This window comes from Blennius ocellaris (genome assembly GCF_963422515.1).
Source record: "Blennius ocellaris genome assembly, chromosome: 15".
Classification (NCBI taxonomy): domain Eukaryota; kingdom Metazoa; phylum Chordata; class Actinopteri; order Blenniiformes; family Blenniidae; genus Blennius; species Blennius ocellaris.
Genome location: NC_137664.1, coordinates 25,274,954 through 25,292,146, shown reverse-complemented (window position 1 = coordinate 25,292,146; position 17,193 = coordinate 25,274,954).

The window sequence follows — 17,193 nt, the reverse complement described above, 5'->3', positions numbered from 1 at the left end:
GCTGATGAGTAACTAACCGTTTACTTCATTAGTAATTCCAATTTTTCCTAAATTACTTTCAGTAATCCATTACTTACAGTAATTATTAATGCTAATTACCAACCATAAATCCCAACACGTGAACACAAGCAATCAATTAACCTAAATGTTTAATTAAAGAACCACATCCGTCTCTCTCTCTCTCTCTCTCATTCTCTCTCTCTCTCTCTCTCTCTCGCTCTCTCTCTCTCTCTGTTATAAAGCCCTCCAGCTCATGGATTGAGGCTGACATTGGGTGTCTAAGGCCACATACACATGATGAAGAAAAGCCTCTTTTTTCTCCCCAGCCTTCTCAAAATAAAATTCTGTCCACACCTCAACATGAACACGACTCAACACGAGGCTTCAGGACATGTAGTGCACATGCCAGGCCTTTATGAGCGCTGTGACTCACCAAACACACAGAAGAAGACAGAGCACATAGAAATTTATAGGTAGAAACTGATAATAAACCTAAACATATCACTAGTTCCATAGGTCTATTGTCACACTTGTCTTGCTGCTAGTGTATGTAGCTTATGCAGCTCGACCAGAGCTTGTAGTCTGTGATTGTTGTGGTTATTTGATGGCATTGCGGACGGGGGGGGGGGGGGCAATTTGGCGATAGTAGAGATGGACATTATACACATATTTTAGACTATGTTAGACACTTTTAGACGTACCGGGACGCACATTCAATGTTTATTTTTTGAGATCACAAACTTTGCGTGGGAAGTGGCGTACGCATCTTTCAGGACCTGTTTTGTGCTTCAGCAGCTTTATAAATGAGGCCCCAGAACCCTGTTGTATTTGTAATGTTTCTTGTTATTATTAGAGCGCGAGCATGAAACCAACTGAACATGATGAAACATGATGAACATGGTGAAACATTGAAGGAAATGTAAGAATCAACCACCAGAGTGGCAGAATGTGTCTCTCACGCCACCTAGAAACACTAAAACGCCACGACAGTCTGTCGGAATGTCGTGTCTTTAGTAAACAAAGTTTTGTGAAACTTTGTTTTTCTAAGGATATTTCCAAACATTACTTGATTTAATCAGTTTTTCTTCCTAAATTTCAGTTTCTTTTTGTTTTGTTGTTGTTTTTAAACTGCTCTATTAACAATTAAACTGGGTTCGATAATGTGGTTATTGGAAAGGTTTACAAATCTTGGAGTTAACAGTTCTTCAACACAGGTCTGGTTTATCTGTGAGGAGTTTAACATTGATCTGCTGAACCCAAATAATCCAAAACCAACAATAGAGTTGACGGACACAACATCCAGTCTGATCCTTTACTCTAAAATCTCCAGAGCCAATAGAATCACTTCTCATCACTCAGTATTAATAGAGAACATTATTCATTAAGCTAACAAACAAGTGGATTATTGATTATTGATATCAGCGATCCTCTGCCAGGTTTTGTGGCAGATGACAGCTGCTACAGGAAAGAGGGAGGATTAAATGAGAAGAATTTAAAAGAGTGAGGACAGAGGAGACAATGAAAACATTTAAATAAGATCAGTGTAAACAGAACCCGGTGTCAGTATTAAGTGAAGACAACACTGTTGGGATCTCACAGGACCACAGAAAGTTTGTTCATTTTTTGGTTAGAGACAATATTCATTTGTCATGATACGCAGTCATGACATGAATTCTGACCCAGGAATGTGATTGACCATCACACCCAGTGGGGGTGGAGGGCCTTCTGCAGGACCTCCCCCCCCCCCCCCCCCTTTCTGCTCACAAGACTCTTCCCCCATGCAATCACTGATCGGTTGAAGCTCTCAGGCTTCGACACCTCTGAAGTCACACGTGGACAAAAGGCTTTCACCCAGCCTCCATTAAGAGAGACTCTTGCAAAGCAAACTCCAAGGAGGTGGGTTGCTGCAGAGCAGCTCATCCAGTGTTAGCATACAGCTAACACGAGAGGCCGGCAACCAGAGGCCTTCACTCCTCAACTCATCTGCTGACCCGACCACGAGGGTCAGACCTTCCCCTGATCCAGAGACCAGCACCCAGAGTCTGATCTCCAGGGAACCAACCGGTTCCTCCAGGACGGACCAGGGACCCTCACAGAACTTCTTTGTGTTTTTCCTGAACAAGCAGGGAAACCATCACAGACCTGAGCGACCAGCTCCTCAGTCTGAACAAAGGAACAACCAGGAGCTGCAAAGAAGGACTCCTGAAACATCAACTCCATCTTCTTCTCCTCAGCCTGCAGAACCAGCAACCACAGTTAGCAGGAGGTGCTAACTACAGGAGAAGACACCAGCTTCCCTCCAGCAGGACAACAACTGAACTCTTCCAAGGAAGTGGTAACAACTGGGCTTTACCTGAGATTAGTTAAACTTGATGCTATGTATAGAACTGTTTAACTTTATGAAGATGTGTTGGTTCTGTTACAGTGATTGAGTTCTATAGATAATGATATTAGGAGCCGTTATCAACCTGTAAACCAACGTTAGCTCTGCCACAGACACAGGGTCTGCATGCTAATCTGCTTTACTAACTTGTTAACTCACAATCCTACACATATCACATCAAAGACAACATCACACAGTAACTGAACACCATCTGACGACTCCTGACGTTTTACAAAGCAAGTCTCATTCACATCAAGTCATTCTAGAAATGGTCCTTTAGCAGAGACACACCAGAAGCAGATGCTGTGGCTAGCTTCTATTGTTCTTTTGCTATCAGCACATGGTGGAGACTCAGGACAGACCTCCTGTTCTCTGACAACCTCCATTTGGAATGTAGTTTCTTGTGATCCGCCATCTTGTTTTGTAGTTCCATCACACGTCACACACACACACTCCCTCCAACTCTCTCTCTCTCTTTCTCTCTCACACACACACATGCACCTACACACACCCAGCTGTATATAGGTAGTTAGAATCTGTGTTTTATTCGTTTTCATTGTTAATAAATATAATGTTTGGAATCATACTTGCTGTTTTATTAATGAGCACAAAGGTGAATGAAATGTCGACCTCTTCTGTGTCAAGAACTCCAAAATCCTTCAAGCTTCACTGTTAATTCTGGTAATTGTAATTAATTTAACTATTAATTCAAATTCCTGATGAACTGTTTAGTATATCTTATGAGACTGATAGAACTGAATTGGCTATCATTTCCTGTTACGACAGGTGGTGCTCCAAGGTTCTGATACAGATCAGATTAAATTTACACATTATTAATAACTATCTTTGATAATTATTAATCATTATCGATAGCCAACCAAAACATAAATAGTGATCCATATGAGGACATAATGGTCCCAACATAATGGTGCCCCGTGTGAGGCCATAGCAAAGTCGACTTTCATTCATATTTGTGCAATATTAATATCAGCGTACTTTGGTACAAACCAAAAAATCTCTGATTCCGGTGTGAAATCTCCCAAAGTTTTCACATCCACCATTGTCTTCCTGCTACCGCAGTAGACATCCAGCCGTACTCACAAAAGTACGATGTGGTGAAAATGATTTTATTCACAACTGAATCAAAATTGAGAGACAGTGTGTGAGTAAATAAGTCCTTTGAGTTACACTGGAGTTGCTGCTCCAGCTGATGTCTCCAAGTTACTGCCCTGCAGTGAAACATTAGCATTCGAATGACACCCATTCAAGGCAACTAGAAGCAAAGTTGGTGATTCTATTGTCCTTAAACTTATCACACCAGTGCCACCGGCCGTGTGATACTTCAAGAGTGAGTGAGAATCAGCTGATACTGCCAACGCATATCAGCATAAGAGCATTTTCGCCACAGTGACCAAAACACTGTGAAGTTTTTACCTTGCTGTTATTCCCAAATTCCAGCTTGAGTTAAAGTTAAAACTTTTCCTGACTGATACTGCCATGCAGTTTAGTTAGTGTATGTTTTAACCCTGGTACGCATTTGCAATCGTAAATTCCTACCTGATCTTATCTGTGTGTGTGAAGCTCTCTCTCCACAGGGAGTCCCCCTCACCACACAGAGAAGAACAATCCTTTGATCAGGCTAACCATGGTTCATTGTTGAGATGTTTGCTTCTAATCTTTCATAGGCAAACCACCCTCGCCTGTAAAATTAAAGCAGACTTAGAAAAGGAAGTAGAACTTTTAAAAGTGCAAAATGCTTCTCTCCTCCATGAAGCTGGAATGGCGAGTAGGAAAGCATTGCACTACTTAAAAGATCTACATGCAGCAGAGTCAGAACTCTGCTCACAAAGAGAAGAACTGTTCAGGCTTAGATCAGAGAATCTAACCCCAGTCAGATCTTCCAGCCAATGTGACTCTGGTTTTTCAGATTCATCCTCTGTGGAAGAGGAGCAGGGATCCCCACAGACGGTGCAATCTGTCCCAACTGAGCCAATGTCTTTGGGACTCCAGTCATTTGCAACCTGTCTGTCAACAGACAGAGACAACAATGACTTGACTTCCCAGTTTTCCGACTCAGATTTTGAGGAGACAGTAAGATTATCTTCCAGATTCTCTAAACAAAGTCCCTCTCATCCATCTTGTGACTCCCAGGTCAACAGGAGAAGGGGGGTCAGCTGCTTCACAGCTCCCCCCGACACACCTCCCAGACCTGAGGTATGTGACTCAAGCCAACACTTTTCAAATGCTAATTTAGTCCTGCCTTTATCAGAGAGGAAATCCAAGTTCCCTCGCTTTAAAGAGCTGACATTTTTAGCAGAAGACATGCCAATATTTGATCCAGACAACTCTGATCAACATGTTGAGGATTATTTGAGAGAGTTAGACACTCATCTAGTTGATCTTCCACACGCCACCGACAGGGAAAGGATTCTCTTTTTGCAGAAAACCAGCTCACGAGCGGTCCATAAGTTTATCCAAACACAACCTCCCAGTGTGCAAGACAACTACACTCAGCTTCGCCGAGCGATGACGGAGGAATTTTCTTCTGCCGTTGACGAAACCGACTGTATAGTTGCAGCTCTCCAAATTAAACATTCACGTCTTGAAAATCCCAGGGATTTTTATCAACGTTTGAGACACACGTACTTTCAGGGTAGAACCGCACCGGGCTTGGAAGAGAACCCAAAGTTCAAATCCATGTTCTTGCGTAACCTACACCCTTCCATACGTGTTCACGTTGCACTCATGACACTTAAAGGTATTCCATCCATGCATGAGCTCAGGAAGCTCACACAAGCAGTCTGGGAAACTGCTGTCACTTCCAAAACCATCGCAAAACCATCTGAACCTGCCAGTTCCAATCCTACAGTGTCAAACAGATGTTCTCCCCCACACCCCTCTCACAACAGGTCGAGGGGGGGGGTGAAAAGACAGCAGGGAACCCAGAAGCGTAACCGCTGCATCCCACCGCTGTCTAGAGATGGTCATGCTCAGAACAGAAGCTGCAGAAGACCATACTGGGAGATTCTGACTCAAAACCAAGACGTGCACAGTGACCGGTCTGACAGCGACGCCCACTCTGACAGTTCTGACAGTTCCAGGCAGAGTCAGGATTTCTCAGACAGGGACAACGCCTCCGACCGTCTCTCTGTCTCCCGCGACCAGGAGCGTTACCGCCCGGAGCCCCGAGCAAACCACAGACGCTCCAGGGCTCCTCATAGTCCATCCCTGCACTGACATCAACACAAATGCTAATCCAATGTAGCCACCTTGCTTCCTGCAGTTAGGCAGACTTGAGTTGTCAGCAGCAGCAGAAACTCCGTCCCCAAACAGTAATAGCAAGACACCCTGCTATTAACTTGGTAAGCCTAACTTCTGATTGGACTCAAAACACTGCTGTCCACTTAACAAGTACACTTGGATTATATTTTGTGCACAACCTTGTCAGACACATAGCTAGTTTGAAACACTAGTTAGGACTCAGTATGACTTACACATAGTCATATACATGCATTTCCATGCAGCTCTCATCAGGGTGACACCTCTCCTCCTTCTCACCTTAACCCATTCTAACTAACAACCCTGTGTCTCACTAACACCTAGTGGGAAACAAGTTAGTTATTTCACATCATGCCAGTGTCATTGTGGTTTATCTGAATTTTGTTCCATAACCTGAAGGATTGTTTTGTACTACTCTTGCATAGCAGAGATAGATAGTACCAACAATGCCCAGTTGGTTACCAAATGTCCAGATGTTACCACATGAATGAACTGATGAAATGATGAATGAACTTTCTTATCTGTGGACTGAACGTGTGTGCCCTCAGAATCACACTTCGAGTCTGCTTCTGAGGACACAGGGGGGATGTTGGGATCTGCAGGACCACAGAAAGTTTGTTAATTTTTTGGTTAGAGACAATATTCATTTGTCATGAGACGCAGTCATGACATGAATTCTGACCCAGGAATGTGATTGACCATCACACCCAGTGGGGGTGGAGGGCCTTCTGCAGGACCTTCCTCCCCCCCCTTTCTGCTCACAAGACTCTTCCCCCATGCAATCAGCCAGTCACTGATTGGTTGAAGCTCTCAGGCTTCGACACCTCTGAAGTCACACGTGGACAAAAGGCTTCACCCAGCCTCCATTAAGAGAGACTCTTGCAAAGCAAACTCCAAGGAGGTGGGTTGCTGCAGAGCAGCTCATCCAGTGTTAGCACACAGCTAACACGAGAGGCCGGCAACCAGACGCCTCCACTCCTCAACTCATCTGCTGACCCGACCACGAGGGTCAGACCTTCCCCTGATCCAGAGACCAGCACCCAGAGTCTGCTCTCCAGGGAAACCAACCGGTTCCTCCAGGACGGACCAGGGACCCTCACAGAACTTCGTTGTGTTTTTCCTGAACAAGCAGGGAAACCATCACAGACCTGAGCGACCAGCTCCTCAGTCTGGACAAAAGGAACAACCAGGAGCTGTAAGAAGGACTCCTGAAACATCAACTCCATCTTCTTCTCCTCAGGCTGCAGAACCAGCAACCACAGTTAGCAGGAGGTGCTAACTACCGGAGAAGACACCAGCTTCCCTCCAGCAGGACAACAACTGAACTCCTTCAAGGAAGTGGTAACAACTGGGCTTTACCTGAGATTAGTTAAACCTGATGCTATGATAGAACTGTTTAACTTTCATGAAGATGTGTTGATTCTGTTACAGTGATCGCGTTCTGATGATAATGATATTAGGAGCCGTTATCAACTTGTAAACCAACGTTAGCTCTGCCACAGACACAGGGTCTGCATGCTAATCTTTGCTTTACTAACTTGTTAACTCACAATCCTACACATATCCCATCAAAGACAACATCACACAGTAACTGAACATCATCTGACGACTCCTGACGTTTTACAAGACAAATCGCAGTCACATCAAGTCATTCTAGAAATGGTTCTTTAGCAGAGACACACAGGAAGCAGATGCTAAAGGCTAGCTTCTATTGTTCTTTTGCTATCAGCACATGGTGGAGACTCAGGACAGACTTCCTGTTCTCTGACAACCTCCATTTGGAATGTAGTTTCTTGTGATCCGCCATCTTGTTTTGTAGTTCCATCACACGTCACACACACACACACTCCCTCCAACTCTCTCTCTCTCTTTCTCTCTCACACACACACATGCACCTACACACACCCAGCTGTATATAGGTAGTTAGAATCTGTGTTTTATTCGTTTTCATTGTTAATAAATAGAATGTTTGGAATCATACTTGCTGTTTTATTAATGAACACAAAGGTGAATGAAATGTCGACTCTTCTGTGTCAAGAACTCCAAAATCCTTCAACCTTGACTGTTAATTCTGGTAATTGTAATTAATTTAACTATTAATTCAAATTCCTGATGAACTGTTTAGTATATCTTATGAGACTGATATAACTGAATTGGCTATCATTTCTTGTTACGACAGGTGGAGCTCCAAGGTATCTGATACAGATCAGATTAAATTTACACATTATTAATAACTATCTTTGATAATTATTAATCATTATCGATAGCCAACCAAAGCATAAATAGTGATCCATATGAGGACATAATGGTCCCAACAACACTGATAAAGCATGTGAAACATTTGTCTACATCTTCAAATCATTCTATGATAAATAAAACAAAACAAAAAAAACTGTGTGGATTACAAAATGTCTCTATTGAGAATTCATATAACATTGAAGTGAAACAGCAGAGAACTAATGAACCTGAGCTTTCCTTGTTTTGTTGTAGTGACGTTTTTGTCCAACATAACAGAATAAAAAAAAAAAACACACTCAGTTACATGAGACGTGTGTGTGTGTGTGTGTGTGTGTGTGTGTGTGTGTGTGTGTGTGTGTGTGTGTGTGTGTGTGTGTGTGTGTGTGTGTGTGTGTGTGTGTGTGTGTGTGTGCTGCTCCTTCTGGTGTATTTCCATGGATCTTCTCAGCTCCAGGTTGCTTGTGCACACAAACAAATCCAGTGTGATATTTTCCAGTGGTGAAACATTGGACCTCTACTGATCAGAGACACGTCACAGGAGGAACCTCACAATGACCCTGAAGCAGCTCAATGGATGTGAGTCACTGTCGTCTCCATCCTATACTCTTTCTTCTGGGACTTGTTAAAGAAGGTTGTGAACTGATTTGACCCCGAGGTCCCTGAACTATTCACTATTCACTTCCCTCCAGACAGCGCCCCCCTGTGGTGCACTGCTGGAGGGAAGTGTTCTCAGCTCCTGTTCCTGAAGGGGGCATTTTGGCAATATTAGTGATGGACATTATACAGATATTTTAGACAATGTTTTGTTATACACCGTTATGTTATACAAAGGATCAAAGGCAAAAAGATGATGGGCAGATGACAGAATTTTATCTTTGATGGGCGTAAAAGGCATCAGCCTATTGTCACTTCATCCCTGTCTGCCCTCGAGCGAAGAAAACGGCCCTCCAGTACTCTCCTTTATCACAATCAGCGATTCGACCATGACGACTCAGTGGACCTTTTTCGTACGAAGAGCCACAGTTTGTTCAGGACATGGCGCCCGAGTACTACGTCCCTGTGTACTGGGTCCCACATCCCATTCTGGACTGGGGGCCTCAGTACTGGTTCCCCCAGCCTCAGGAATGGATCTTACATCCCATTCTGGACTGGGGGCCTCAGTACTGGGGCCCGGAGCCCTCTCTGTACTGGGTAAGTGGCATTTAGAATTTAATAAATACCTGGAAATACAACTTATGACAAGTATGTTAGGTCAAGGCAGAATTTAGACCAGTATTATGAATGATTACATGAACATTTCATGCAGTAAGTTACAGATGTAGGTTCTATCTACCTCAACTCCTTCTACAGTGTTTTGAATTAGATCCTCTTGAGTTGGCTCAGCAGGATTAAAAAAATCATTTGGTGCACATCTGATCAAAAGTATTGAACTGTGGCCTGACACTTTAGTCCAAAAATACTAACACTGGGATTGTGTTTATACAGTATCGTACCATGTTTTTGTGAAAAAAATTGAAGCCAAAATCGGCTGTGTGAATTCCAACTTTATATGTAAATGAAACAAAAAAGCCCAAAGTAGAACTTTTCTTGATTTTGAAGAAGAACGCTGTGACTTCTTCCTCCCTGTGTCTTCTGTGTGTTATGGTTTGAAGTTGGAACCCCAAAGCAGAGCCCAGAGACTGATCAAACAGAGGTCAAAAATGTATTTTCCAAGCGGCAGGCAGGACAGGCAGTGGAGACAGGGGGCTGGCTGACAGGCTGGCAACGACACTCCAGGAGAGGCACAAAAACCTGAGCACAGGAAAAAGTATTAACATCCAAAAAATGGCAGAGAACTAGACTAGACTTCCAACAGGGCACTACCAAGTAGACGGAATGATCTGGCAGAGGTGTGGAGTGAGAACCAGGGTTTTGAAGACAGCAATTATAGTGTGGAGTAGATTCAGGTGTGCCTCATTCTCCTGGAGGAGCCAGCCACGCCCCCTGTGACACACACCCTGCACAGAAACAGAAGAAGGGAGGGGGAACAGACAACAAAAACAGATCCCTAACACTGTGGACATTAACAGTGTCTTTCCTCTTGTCTCTGTCCTTATTTCTGCTTCATCTTGTATTTTGGGTTTGTTTATTTGTTGATGTGCAGGAGGCCGAGCAGGAGACGGAGCAGCAGGCTGAACATTCCACTGCATCGTTCAGTCTCTCGGCGAGTGCTCCAGAGTTTGTCCCCTCTGGGGGGAGTCTCAGTGATGTAAGAATATATATATTTACTGTTTTTATTTATTTTTTCTTAAACACTGATACAGTAGTCATTTCTGTTGTTCATGCTGTATTTTATTTTATTCAAATTTGTATGTTCTTGTCCTTCTTGTGTGTTAGGAGTCGTCTGACGATGACGATGATGATGACAAGTCACCAGTCATCGACATCGTCGTCTCCTACCTGGGACATCTCAGGTCCTCGTCCCCCTCCTTCAACTCCGACGTTGAGGAATTAACATCCATCCTCAACGGGTTTGTCACCACGGAGGAGTTGTTGGAGGAGGTGGTGGAGCTGATTTACGCACAGGTTGGGAGACACTTGCTCCTCATTTCAAACCTTTTTGGACCACTGTCACCTCCGACAGAAACATCCAAGGTCTCATCGTTTTTTATTAAAGTTGTTTTGTTGTTGTAATTGCAGTGTACTGGCACTGGCAGCTTCTCCACCACTGGAGCACAGCTGTGCAACCACCTGTCCCGTCAGTCACCTTCAGTCCACCGAGCGGGACCTTCAGGCAGCTGCTCCTGAAAAGGTACGTTCAAGTTAATGATTTGATCTGTGCTTATCTTGAATTCAGAGAAAAGCCTTTGACTGATGACACCCCTCATCAACATGAAATGTTTACATTTAGTTTGTTATCTATTTGTTATTTGGATAAAGGTGCAGACTGGAGGACGAGGGCCGAGATGTGGCGGTCCGAGGGGACGCGGCCCCTCAGGAGAAGTTTCACAACTTTGTGCGCTTCCTGGGAGATCTTTACCTGCATCTGGAGGTAAGAATACACCTGTGTTGCCCCGTGTATGTGAGCCTGTTGTCATCATCTTTCACCTCTACAAGAGGTGTGGCTGCATGAGCATTGCTTGAAACACAAAAAAAGATGTGTCATGATAATATTTGAGATTGTGTAAAATTTTAAGGGTGTCTAAAAACTTTTTCCACCACTGTAAATACATAGCCGTTCCCATTCCGTGTATTCATATTAAAAGGAAAAAGTCACAAAAAGATAACCCATAACAAACACATGTATTGATGTTATTTTTAGGTTAAGAGCTCTAATGGACACCCGGCTCACGCAGACGTCCTCCTGACTGGACTGAAGGATGTGCTCACCAGTCTTTTATCCAATCCAGTGGATTCCAACGTCACCTGTGCTCTGGAGCTGCTCAAGGTCCAAAAAGTCATTCAAATATGTCTTTAAAATGTTTGTATGACTGTTGAAGGTTGGGCAGTAAAGCACAATGTGTCTGAACCTTCTAGGCGACAGGGTCCGTGATGGAGGAGGTGTGGAGAGAGAGAGGGAAACCACACATGACCCAGCTGGTCCACACCCTGGAAAAGGTCCTGGTGGAGGCCGATTGCAGCAGGTGTGTCCGTCACTATGGGCGTCTGTGTGGATTGATGCTGAAGCTTCTCATTCATCTTTTTGATTGTCTTCACAGTAAGTCCATTTGAGACATGAACATAAAAACATGTTTTGATGATCCTTTATCATCAAAAAGCATCATCATATACATCAAAGAGTTTAATTAGCTATGAGGATGTTATTTAATATCTACACATAAATCAGCAGGTTGGTCACAAATTGAATGTTTGGCTTCATTTTCTCCTCAGAGACGTGAGGCAGATGGTGATTCAACTGCTGAAGTTGCGCTTTAGTGACTGGGGCAGGATGGCTTCTGCTGCAGCCTCCAGTGATGCTACGCCTGAAAACGGCCATGACAACGGCCACGATCACAACCAAGACATCAACCCTGATGACACCCCCACCAACGAGCCCGACCCCCTTATGGTCAGTGTCGACTTTGGTTCACTACATTTTCTCAACTGAAGTCAATTCAGCCACATTTTTCCTGTCCTGGTTTGTGAACATCGGTCACACTGAGTGTTTCCCTTCCAGGATGAGATCATCTTCTATACTGAAGACGGAACGCCATTAAAATCCTCAGACCCTGGTGAGTCCATCTACATTTACTGATTCTGGGCTTAGATGTGTAGTAAACTTTGTAAAAGAAGGGCCACTCCGTAGAGCATATACATTCGCCAATGCCACATTTGTTAGCAGAACCAGGCTGGCATCACAGGAATGATAGGCGTCAGCTGGTATTGACACTATATATATATATATATATATATATACACACATAGTGGGTACGGAAAGTATTCAGACCCCCTTAAATTTTTTACTCTTTGTTAAATTGCAGCCATGTGCTAAAATCATTTAAGTTCATTTTTTTCCTCATTAATGTACACACAGCACCCCATATTGACAGAAAAACACAGAATTGTAGACATTTTTACAGATTTATTAAAAAAGAAAAACTGAAATATCACATGGACATAAGTATTCAGACCCTTTGCTCAGTATTGAGTGGAAGCACCTTTTGAGCTAATCCAGCCGTGAGTCTTCTTGGGAACGATGCAACTAGTTTTTCACACCTGGATTTGGGGATCCTCTGCCATTCCTCCTTGCAGATCCTCTCCAGTTGTGTCAGGTTGGATGGTGAACGTTGGTGGACAGCCAGTTTCAGGTCTCTCCAGAGATGCTCCATTGGGTTCAAGTCAGGGCTCTGGCTGGGCCATTCAAGAACCGTCACAGAGTTGTTCCCAAGCCACTCCTTCGTCATTTTAGCTGTGTGCTTAGGGTCATTGTCTTGTTGGAAGGTGAACCGTCGGCCCAGTCTGAGGTCCTGAGCACTCTGGAAAAGGTTTTCGTCCAGGATATCTCTGTACTTGGCCGCATTCATCTTTCCTTCAATTGCAACCAGTCGTCCTGTCCCTGCAGCTGCAAACACCCCCACAGCATGATGCTCCCACCACCACACTTGACTGTAGGGATGGTGTTGGGCAGGTGATGAGCGGTGCCTGGTTCTCCACACATACCGCTTAGAATTAAGGCCAAAAAGTTCTATCTTTGTCTCATCAGACCAGAGAATCTTATTTATCATAGTCTGGGAGTCCTTCATGTGTTTTTTGGCAAATTCTATGCGGCCTTTCATGTGTCTTACTCTGAGGAGAGGCTTCCGTCGGGCCACTCTGCCATAAAGCCCTGACTGGTGGAGGGCTGCAGTGATGGTTGACTTTCTTGAACTTTCTCCCATCTCCTCACTGCATCTCTGGAGTTCAGCCACTGTGATCTTTGGGTTCTTCTTTACCTCTCTCACCAAGGCTCTTCTCCCCCGATGGCTCAGTTTGGTTGGACGGCCAGCTCTTGGAAGAGTTCTTGTCATCCCATACGTCTTCCATTTAAGGATTGTGGAGGCCACTGTGCTCTTGGGAACTTTAAGTGCAGCAGAAATGTTTTTGTATCCATGGCCAGATCTGTGCCTTGCCACAATTCTGTCTCTGAGCTCTTCAGGCAGTTCCTTCGACCTCATGATTCTCATCTGCTCTGACATGCACTGTGAGCTGGAAGGTCTTATATAGACAGGTGTGTGGCTTCCTTAATCAAGTCCAATCATTAGAATTAAACACAGCTGGACTCCAATGAAGGTGTAGAACCATCTCATGGATGATCAGAAGAAATGGACAGTACCTGAGGTAAATATACAAGTGTCACAGCAAAGGGTCTGAATACTTATGGCCATGTGATATTTCAGTTTTTCTTTTTTAATAAATCTGTAAAAATGTCTACAATTCTGTGTTTTTCTGTCCCATTGGTGTGTGAATGTGAGCGTGAATGGGTGAATGACTGATATGTGAAGCGCTTTGGGACTGCACTCAGTGTGGTTAGAAGGCGCTATATAAATCTAGACCATTTACCATTTACCATTTACATTAAAAGGAAAAAAAATGAACTTAAAGGATTTTAGCAAATGGCTGCAATTTAACAAAGAGTGAGAAACTTTAAGGGGGTCTGAATACTTTCCGTACCCACTGTGTATATATATATATATATATATATATATATATATATATATATATATATATATGTAGATCAGGTAATGCCGAACGGACAACTAGTTCACATCCAACAGCACAGTCATCAAGCGACTACGTCACTTGTAATAGTTTGTTTAAGGGAAATAACGTCCTATAAAAGTTGTTCAATGAGGAACAATGTTGATATAACATAGGCCCACTGCCTTCTACTGCTTTACTCACATAGAAGCTGGTAGTTGTACTGCACAGCTCCAGTTGTTTTCTCATTTGCACAAATCACAGTGAAAATTAAACATGTTTACACAAATGTACTCCAGACAAAAGTCCTGGCTTTAGACACTTTGTCTTTAGATGCTAGAACAAAAACTTGTAGTATTTAAATATTTTTATGCTGCTGTGTGTGAAGTTGTTTAATGTTTCCCTCATTGTGTTTTAACAGATGCCGATGAGAAGATCCAAGAAATCCTCGAGAGCCAGGATTACTTTCCTGAAATTGACACAGAAAAAGAAAACCAAGAGTAAGTACACCAGTGAATATTCAGAGAAAGATGTTGACGCATTGATTCTCTTTTCTTTAGCACACAGTTAAAAAGACAGACATAATAAATATGTCTTTTAGTATGACACGAGGCACTAAAAAAACTGTGAAAGCTCTGAAAACAATGATGTATGTATGTATGTATGGAACAACGATGTATGTGCCTGTAAGTAACAGTATTTTTTTGTGTCCGCAGGTACGACTTTGAAGTCGAAATAGAACTTGAAATAGTGGACTGAGAGGAAGGTGCTGAATTTTTTTTGCAGCTGAATTTTTTTTGCAGCTGAATTTTTAGACACATTGAATTTTTACACACTGAATATTTGTAGATGTTGAAAAAAAATCAGACGCAAAAAAAGATACGTACTGACACACACACACACACACACACACTCTTTCTTTGTACATAGTGTTTGCTGTTTAATATATTAGATCTCCGTGTTTGTTTATTACTTAATTGTGTTGTTTTAATAAATCATTTCTGAATTATTTTTGAATAAATACATTTTTGTTAATAAACACATTTTAACTGAATTGATCGATTCTTGGTAATTATTGTGTATTTATTGTTGACAATTCATTGGTTTGTAACAGTCTGTGCTCGAATCTCACACCTTCCTTGTTATTTAATATTGTTATATTTACACAGAAATATTAACTAACTTAAATAACCTTTTGACAAACGAGACTGAAATTTGGTATTAGCTATTTCCAGCTTAGCTGGTGGTGCCCCGATTCATTATTATTTGATAAATAACCAATTTATTCAAATTAATAACTTTTCATTAATAAATTATTTTTGATAATTTATTAAAGGTATACAGGAGGATTTTCAGGAATTTTAGGAAAGAACCGCCCTCTCCACCGTTTCAAAAAAATGCGCATGCGCAACGCTGTACCTGCTCCCGAGACGGAACGCCTACTAAAACGCGTGCGAGAGACATGCACGAGCCCAGTTCTCCTCGTGCACGCTCTGTTTACAAGTCACAAGTCGGCATCACTCACATGAGCTCACTTTACAAGAAGATTTGCACCAGAGGGGGTGAAACTGTGTAAAAATGTCCGAGAATAATGCGTCGGGTCGGCCACCGGCATGATGAGAACCGTGTGGAGTGAGCTGCGTGCAGGGACGAGCACGTACGACGGCCTTACGTCATATATCACCAGAATGATTGACAATTGGGAGGACCAGTTATTTTGATGATCCACCCGGAAGAAGAAAATCCTCTACTATACCTTTAACTTTTGAGTAATTACTCAATTACTCTAGGAGTTTCTGATGAGTAACTAACCATTTACTTCATTAGCAATTCCAATTTTTCCTAAATTACTTTCAGTAATCTATTACTTTCAGTAATCAATTACTTACAGTAATTATTAATGCTAATTACCAACCATAAATCCCAACGCTGTCTAGATAGAGCTGCTCAGGCTGGTTTATTCGAGAAAATCATGTTACTGTCTAGATAGAGCTGCTCAGGTTGGTTTAATCTAGAAAATAGCTACTATTTTAAAGAACTGTTTTTACCACAAAGTGGTATCTGAGTGGTCGTTTTCTTCATTTGAACTGAGCTGTTTCGAGCTCCGCCAGACTGACCCAGTACTGTGCGCTGTCGTCTACAGACCACCGAAGCACAACAAGGATTTTATGAGAGACTTTTATGAATTCATTGCTTGTGTGCTCACGCGTTATGACAGGGTTTTAATTGTCGGAGATTTTAATGTGCACGTATGCGGTCCCTCTAAGCCAATGGCCAGCGAGTTTTTGGACTTGGTGGAAGCTTTTAATTTGACACAGCACGTCACTAACTCAACACAAGTGCAAGGGCACACGCTGGACCTTGTGTTGTCTTGTGGTTTTACTGTTGACCATGTCGTTGTCGGAGATGCCGTGTTCTCTGACCACAGCCCTGTCACGTTGGATTTTATTTTGGACTTGGAGGTGAAGCTGTCTCCCGTGCGTCATGGTTGTGTTATCAAGCCGGACACGGCCGTTGCTTTTTCTCCTCTTTTCACTGCATCGGCACTGGATCTTCTAAACTCCGCTGCATTTATGGACACGGAGCAATTGATGAACTCTTTTATTTCCACCTGCTCTGAAGTCCTGGACAGTGTTGCTCCACTTAAAGCCATTTGTCCCAAGCCAAAGCAGGAACCGTGGCTCAATGACACTACACAAGCAGCTCGGCGTGAGTGTCGGAGGGCGGAGCGGAGGTGGAAGAAGGATCGCTTGGAGGTTTCGCACCAGATTCTTAAAGAGTGCTGGAGAAGTTATCAGAGTGCTGTTAAAGTTGAAAAAACGAAATACTTCTCAGACTTGATTTTAAATAATATCAGTAAGCCTCGAGTTCTTTTTAAAACTATTGGTTCTGTTTTTAATCCGAGTCCGTCCACTTCATTGGAGATGTCAAAGAAAACGTGTGAAAAATTCCTCTCCTTTTTTAATGAGAAGGTTGCTGCTATTAGGGCCAACATATCTCCCTCTTCATTGTGGTGTTGTGTATCCACTCAGTGCTCAGCTGTTTTCTGTCAGTTTGAGTCTGTGCCACTGTCTGTGCTCACAGGTATAGTTTCTAAACTAAAACCTTCCTCCTGTCCCACAGACTCAGTCCCTCCT